The following is a 7,563-nucleotide window of genomic DNA, read 5'->3' on the forward strand; positions in this document are numbered from 1 at the left end:
CAAACAGAGTTGTCGACCGATTTCCGTTTACAAAGAATGTCATTGCGAACTGAATAGCATCTAGTTTCTGTGGATCAGGAAGAATACCTTCAGTCGAAATAATGTGACCGAGAAATTTCGCCTGAGAACGACCAAATTCAGATTTTTCCAAGTTTACTGTAATGCCAACTCTTGCAAAGATACGTAATAATGAATCCAAAATTTTGTTGTGCTCACTCCAAGAACGTTTAGCAATAAGAATGTCAAGTCAACATATGAAATAATATTGTCACGAATATAAACAGGTAAAATTTCGTTTAGGCTACAAATGAATACTGCAGAAAATATAGTAAGTCCAAACAGTAAATTCCAAAGTCACTTTTGGGTAAAACAGTCATATCCGGTTATTGTTCACTTACTCACTAATGCCAACTCTTGCAAAGATACGTAACAATGAATCCAAAATTTTGTTGTGCTCACTCCAAGAACGTTTAGCAATAAGAATGTCGTCAACATAAGAAGTAATGTTGTCACGAAGATAAACAGGTAAAATTTCATTTAAGCTACGAATGAATGCTGCTGAAGATACTGTAAGTCCAAACGGTAATTTCCGAAATTGGTAACAGTTACCAAAGGCTAAAAAAGCAGTGTATTTTCTACAATCAGGGTGGAGTTCTATTTGCCAAAAACTTGCGCGCATATCAATCGTGGATAAAACTTTAATTCCATGGAAATGTTGAAGAAGTTCATCTAAATTTTGTGGACGGTCAGTTTCCGGAATAATGATATTATTTATCTGTCTGGAATCCAGAACCAGACGAATTGATCCATCCTTTTTAAGAACAACGTGTAATGGGTTAGTATAAGGACTGACTGCAGGCTCAATAATGCCCTGATCTAACATGTATTGAAGTTCATTCTTAACCTTGTCTCTGTAAGCCAAAGGAATAGCGTACGTTTTTCCGCGAAATGGTGTGTGTTCTTTCACTTTAAATAAATATTGTAAGCCTTGTATAGTTCCTGTGTGATGACTAAACACTGTAGCATGTGAAGTCAAAATGTGGTGCAGCTCTTCTCTTGCAACGTCATCTGGCACTTCAGCTTTCTTAACCTTTTCATTAATTAATTCTTCGCTATTAATTATATCATCCATCGCGTCCCTGTATCTATTGTCATTGTCATGAATAAACACATTGTCGTCATAATGCTCAACGAAAACATCAGAAGTAAGAAACCTTAAACATTTTGTATCTGACTCAGATCTTGTTAAACACTCGAAAAATTTTAAACATTTCGAATTCCAGCAACAGTCAAATTTACACTTCCTTCTTTAAAGTTCAAAATTGCCTTATGTGTGTTAAGAAACTCCATACCTAATATAATTTGTGTACTGAGTAGTGGAACAATGATAAAATTAGCAGAAAATTCGTATCCTTGACAAATGAAATTTAAATTGGTCTGTTGTTTGACCTCCACACTTTTTCCAGAAATCGCACCTCGAATTGTAGTTTTAGAAATAGGTAACACCGGACAGGCAATAGTTCTTTCACATATCCGAAAAACTGATTCACTAATGACATTCAGTGGGCTCCCGGAATCTAATACTGCAGTGAACTTATTCTTACCCACACATACTTCAATAACAGGATGTAAAAATGCGTCTACATTATTCTCCTTTTCGTCTAATAAAATGTCTCTCATGTCTTCCAGGCGTACGTAGTGTAAAGTCGTAGTGTCATTACTTTCTGAACCGTCTATATTGCTGCCAGAAGCCGAAGCTGCAAGTCATTGTCGATTGTTTGCGTCACGTCTTTGAGTATTCGCGTCATTTCGCTGATCAATTTCTACGATTTGCACTTGTCTCTCTGAAGTTCTGTCACGTGGAGGATGCCAATTAGGTCCTTCCTGTCTGTCAGATGCAAATTCTTGGCTGTGTCTGTTATTAAAATTTCTGTTTTCCTGTCTGTCTGCATAACTACTTCTTGTGTAATTTCGACTGTCATTTCTGAAATTATTGTTGTATCTACTACCCTGATTATTTCTGTAGTAAGAATTTCTATTACTGTATGAATGATTTCTGTCTTGATAATACCGATTACTGTTTCCGTATGATTGATCATTCCGATACGAATTACCGTTGTTATAGTTGTCTGTGTAATTTCTGTTAGAACGTCTGTTATTGTCATAGGGCTGGTATCTATTGTCGTGTCTGTTACGTCTGTCATTCTCAAAATTACCCATATAACGCCCGTTCCGATCACTATTTCTTTTCTCTGAAAGTCTATTATAAATACTGTTACTGAAAAAGTTACAAGAAGTCCCGTCGTCGTTGTCATACTCCAATTCTTGCAACAAAGTCTTAAAAGTCTCAATGTCATCTTTACATCTTCCGGCCAAAGCAATTTGTCTTATGGATTGTGGCAACTTAGTTAAACAAATGCGAATTAATTCAGTCGGGCTATAAGGGTTGGACAGGAACTGATTCTTTCGAATCATGTCTTCAAAGTACTCTGCCGGCGTGCGGAACTCAGACTGTTTAAAATTACGCTGCATAATCAGACTATGTTTGACTCTGTCTTGTGTGTTTTCGGACCAATATGCCGATAGAAATGCATGATAAAAATCATTTAAATTATTGCAATCTCTAATGAGTGCGCGCATCCGCGTCGCCGGTTCGTTTTCTAAATATCCACACATGAATTCTAGTTTGTGACTTAGTGGCCAATTTGGTGGAAGTGCGTACATAAATTGATCTAGCCATGCACATGGATGTATGTCATTCTTAGAATTGCGGAAGATCGTAAATTTCCGGACAGTCAAAAAGTGTTTATAATCAAAGTTTTCGCCTCGTGGCGACAAAGACCTACCGCGTCTGTCCCGGTCCGAATGTCGATTATTGTAAAGTTCGCGCGCCTGGCGCTCTCTTGTTGCATCCCGTAAATGAAACAAATTATTTTCTTCAAACCCCTCTGCTACCTGTGATTCTAAATTTCTTCTGCTATCTTTTCCTACAATTTCGCCTTCGATCTGCTTGACTTGCTTCCGTAATGCCTCAAATTCCCTTTTCACGCGTTCATTAAATTTTCCCTGATTCTCAACATGCTTATTTATGTTCTGGTATTCTTCGGTTTCTGCAAATGGCAATGGGTCTGTATCATCCGAATCTCTGTCCCCATGTAAACTAAGATTTGTCAATTTATCTGAAATTTCCTCAACTCTTTCCGATAAGTCACCTATTTTTTCTTTCTGTTTGTTTACATCTTCCGTAAGTGTCGCGACTCGGGTTTCAGTATTGACACATTTGGTAGTTAACTGTTCATATTGTCGTGTTAGATTATTTATTCTGTCATTTGGTACGGATTCCTCGATTCTTTCAAATATTTCTTCCTTATCCTTTGCATGTTGTAAATTTAACTCTGAAAAATTCTGTACTATCACGCGATCTCTTTCTTCCTGTTCTCTATCCTGTTCCCTTTGTCTGATTTCTACTGCAATTAATCTATTATTGTGAGCATTCAAAATTGGTTGCACTTCTTCTCTGATTTCTTTCTTTAATTCATCTTTCATATTTTTGAAACATGTCCCTATTCGTGAATCTAACCGTGTTTCCAAAGTTCCCATCTCTTTTTTAATTGTTCCTATCTCTGTTTTTAATTCAGATCCTAACCGAGTTTCCATTGTTCCCATCCGTGTTTCCATTGTTCCCATTTGTGATCCCAGTGAGTCTAACTTTGTTCCCATTGTTCCCATTTGTGATCCCAGATTTAATATTGCACTCATCAACTGCTCCATATTAAATTGTTCAGAATTCTTTTCGCCCCTAACATCTCCCGCAAAACTAACTTCCTTCGCCACAGCTGTAAGGCTATCTGTGTTCGATACTATTTCAGAATCTTCTGTCGTTAATCTCAGATTCTGTGAATTTTCCGATTGAGAAAAATTTTGAAATGGTTCCGGACTGTCTTCCCGACTTATTACATTGTTTTCCACTTCATTATCCACCATACTGTTTTCCTCTGTTGGCGAGTTCGCCATGTCAACAATTTCGTCATTCTCACTATCCATCATTTTTGCTTTTTTCATAGATCGCGTAATCATTTACAAAATATACGAAAGATTCGTCACTGTACGAAAATCACACACAATGACTCCTTATCTCCAACAATACTATTCACACTAGATGTTTCCCTCAAACACGATTAACGAACAATTGAAATAATTGCACAAAATTGTCAAACGCGTATACAAGGCAATAAAAATTAAATTTTGAAAAATACCATTAGAAGAATGCAAATCTACACATGCAAAATAGACTACAATTACTAGACTACAAATTACTACAACAATACTACAGTCTACAATTTTCACAGTCAGAAGAATCCAAGGGACGATCCGAAGCAGCGGTCGCCACGTGCATGGGGGCTTAATTAAATATAAAATTGAAAATGATTGAAAATATTTTTAGTAGCTGTATGTCCGATTACGCAGTGTCTCGTAATCGGCTGGCCCTGACTAGTATTATTACGCTATCTGACTGCAACAAACAATGTAAGAAGATTTTCGTAAACACAGTTAATTAATTAAGTCCCCAGCAACTATAAAACCTACAAAACCAATAAGCACAAGAGTAACTGTTCTGTATGTGGGAGTGTGACTCAACGTCCACATCTGGCACGGTTCTTTTCCAACAAGACAAGAATTTTTAAATACCAACTATGCTGACGTGACAAAAGAAATTTAGAAAAACTATAATTACGCAAGAAAACCAGAATTCACTCTAATACAAGAACACAAGCCAGATGCTTTGTTGACTGAACCTGTAGTGACGCATTATTTCAGGCACACAATTAATAAAAGAACATTGTAGTTTTTACCTTCATATATATTGACGAAATGCACTCATTACAACAACATCTGCTATCTCTCCCATCAAATAACTGCATAAAACATGGAACAACACTCTTTACTACCACATCTCACTCCGACTTCACGACAAGCAGTGCCCACTAGCACACCTCGGTACGACTCACTACAACGAGTTGTTGGATAGGTGGGTCTATATGTTACACAGGTTAGGGTATTACTACTAAAAGACTGTGGTACATACATGATAAAGCAAAATATCCATTTTGCTACGTCTAAGCGTTTAGACATTTCCTTTAGTCACATTTATAGTATTGCAAAACGATGGAATATATATACTGCATGGAGGTGTACGGAGGTGTACTACTATGCAATTCTGTTTCTTTGACGTTTAAATAATAGTTCACATTGGTGGACATATACAAGGTACGATAGCATGAGTTGCTTCCTTCCTTATTGCACACATTTATGGTCTAGCGAAGGACACGTAAGTTCTTTTGCAAGCGTGAACATGAAAATGATTGCCATACGAATTTAAATCAGAAAACACAGTAGCAGTAAGCAAACAAGCATTGGCTTCGGAGTTCCAGCTTCGTTCGCTATTGATGCAAGAAGAATAAAAATGGAATTACATGGACTACGAAAACATCCTTTTCACGTCAGTTCCTTCTCTTGTTGGTTATTCTAAATATATCAGCAAAGAACAAGTTACATTAACGAGGCCGAATGTGTCGCATTGCTAGAGAAACTACGTATTAAAGAACAGAAAAACATTCGAAAGTGCCTTCCTGACATTATGTTATTCATGTAAGCACTGCAGTTTTTAGTGTTTAAAACAGCTGTTGCGAACACACGACAGAAAGGATGAAGGAGAAGCAATCCTGAACAGTACTCTTCTGATGTTCTGGGCTATCTGAGATAGCGGCAGGCTCTGGCCACTTCGGTTTCAAAACAACGTGCAGCCTAAGTGTGTAGCGGCGTTTCCCTCTTTTCTGTCCCTGCGTGGTATAAATGTTCAAAGCAGAGAGATTTCTGGCACAAACTACATGTTGGAAACCACTGTGACACAATGGACAAAGCGTGGTACCAGCGTCAAAATTGTAATTCGCAAACCTCTTACTGTAGTGTACAGTACAGTACAGTACTTCGCGCTTGGACATAAAGCGATTGCAGTGTAACGGGACGAATACCAGACAAGAGCACATATTTAAAAGCTGAACGTTTAAGTCATATCTGCGTTAAATCTAAATTGCGGCCCAAATTTTCACACAGGGTCGATTACTTGGGATGATATCTTCCAACAGTGCTTTTTTCTTCTTAAAATATGACGTTAATTTGGTGATGTTTCCTTGTTGGTAGAGGCGATAACATCTGTAAATGCAGTAGGTTTATAAGGAAGAAAGTGAGTATAAGAGAGGAATCAACTGGTCACTTTAGAATTCCAGATCAAAATACTAAGGCACCTATGCTTTCAACAAATACTTTACATTTTTGCTAGGTTTGAAACGGTACAATCGGGTAAGTAGACGATTTCATATCATTCTCCGTCTTAGCTGAAGTTCGAAATGGTTCACTGTCGGTAAGGAACGGTAGGTTGCTTTACGTCTGAAACAATGCAGTTCTCGCTCCTCCTGGGCTCATCCCTGGTGTTATGCCGCGAGAACTGAAATTATATTAAATCTTATAATTTCCATTGAAGACTGTCTGTCTAGTAACTTAAAATATAGACACACACAAATTTTATGTGTGAAATTGATGTTACGTAGCGCTGTTATCGAATAAAAGACAATGTCACTCCGATATCGATTAACTGTGCATTAACGACATTCTTTCATCATACGTGATACCATAGTGCCAGCAACATTTGTCCACGGTTTAAAGGGGTTTTCATGCTTGAGGATTACACTCCCAGAAGAAATACTAAAACTCTCTCCTGTCCCGAAACCGTATGCCACTTTTATCGGAACGCAACCGTTAATATTATTGCTATCAATTAAATGGCATCGCTAGATATGAAATTGTGTGGTTAGTCTTACAGGCCCTGCTGCTTATTCTAATTACTTTATCATTTTTCAGAACCTATATAATACGTGTACTGGAGGACCAAGGGCAGCTACTTAATTTCAGTTGTCCGCCGTCGGGAAGGGAAAGCGGTGTGAAAGTCTGATGGACGGAGGAGAGTGCGATAGTGAACGTAAGCTGATTCATTTGAAAAACATTTAACTTGATATTGCGTTCAATAGAACAGACAGGACGTAAAAGAAATAACTCTTATCTATGAGAACGACAGTTGTATGCAAGCGAAGTCTGGTATCTTAAGTATTAATAACTGTAATGTTATCACTGACAAATGTAGCCCGGCTAGCTCAGTCGGTAGAGCATGAGACTCTTAATCTCAGGGTCGTGGGTTCGAGCCCCACGTTGGGCGTAAAATTTTAACTTCGCGAAGAAAAATTTGTCGTAATACCTCTACTGGAAAGGTATGGGTCGGCATAAATCCTGCTCAGAAAACCAAAGGCCATTTTCGTTTCACGCAATGCTCTTGAGGCAGACTGCCAACTGTCGCCCGTTGACCTCTGCTGTGGAGAGGATGACTCACGGGAGAAAGTCAAGGGCATTTTGGGAGCCACTACATTTACTGAGAACGCAAATTAAAATCTGTAATCTTTTATATTCCAATAAAAGCCGTTCCTTAGTGCCACATCGGCTTCTGTTATTGCC

At 38.1% G+C, this 7,563-nt stretch overlaps 1 non-coding gene across 1 annotated transcript; it reads left to right on the plus strand.

Moving 5' to 3' along the window:
• The first annotated feature begins 7,197 nt into the window (after positions 1-7,197).
• Positions 7,198-7,270, plus strand: Trnak-cuu. The gene has a single exon. It is a non-coding gene; the product is annotated as a tRNA-Lys (tRNA).
• The last annotated feature ends 293 nt before the right edge of the window (positions 7,271-7,563 follow it).

This window comes from Schistocerca piceifrons, chromosome 8, assembly GCF_021461385.2.
Source record: "Schistocerca piceifrons isolate TAMUIC-IGC-003096 chromosome 8, iqSchPice1.1, whole genome shotgun sequence".
Classification (NCBI taxonomy): domain Eukaryota; kingdom Metazoa; phylum Arthropoda; class Insecta; order Orthoptera; family Acrididae; genus Schistocerca; species Schistocerca piceifrons.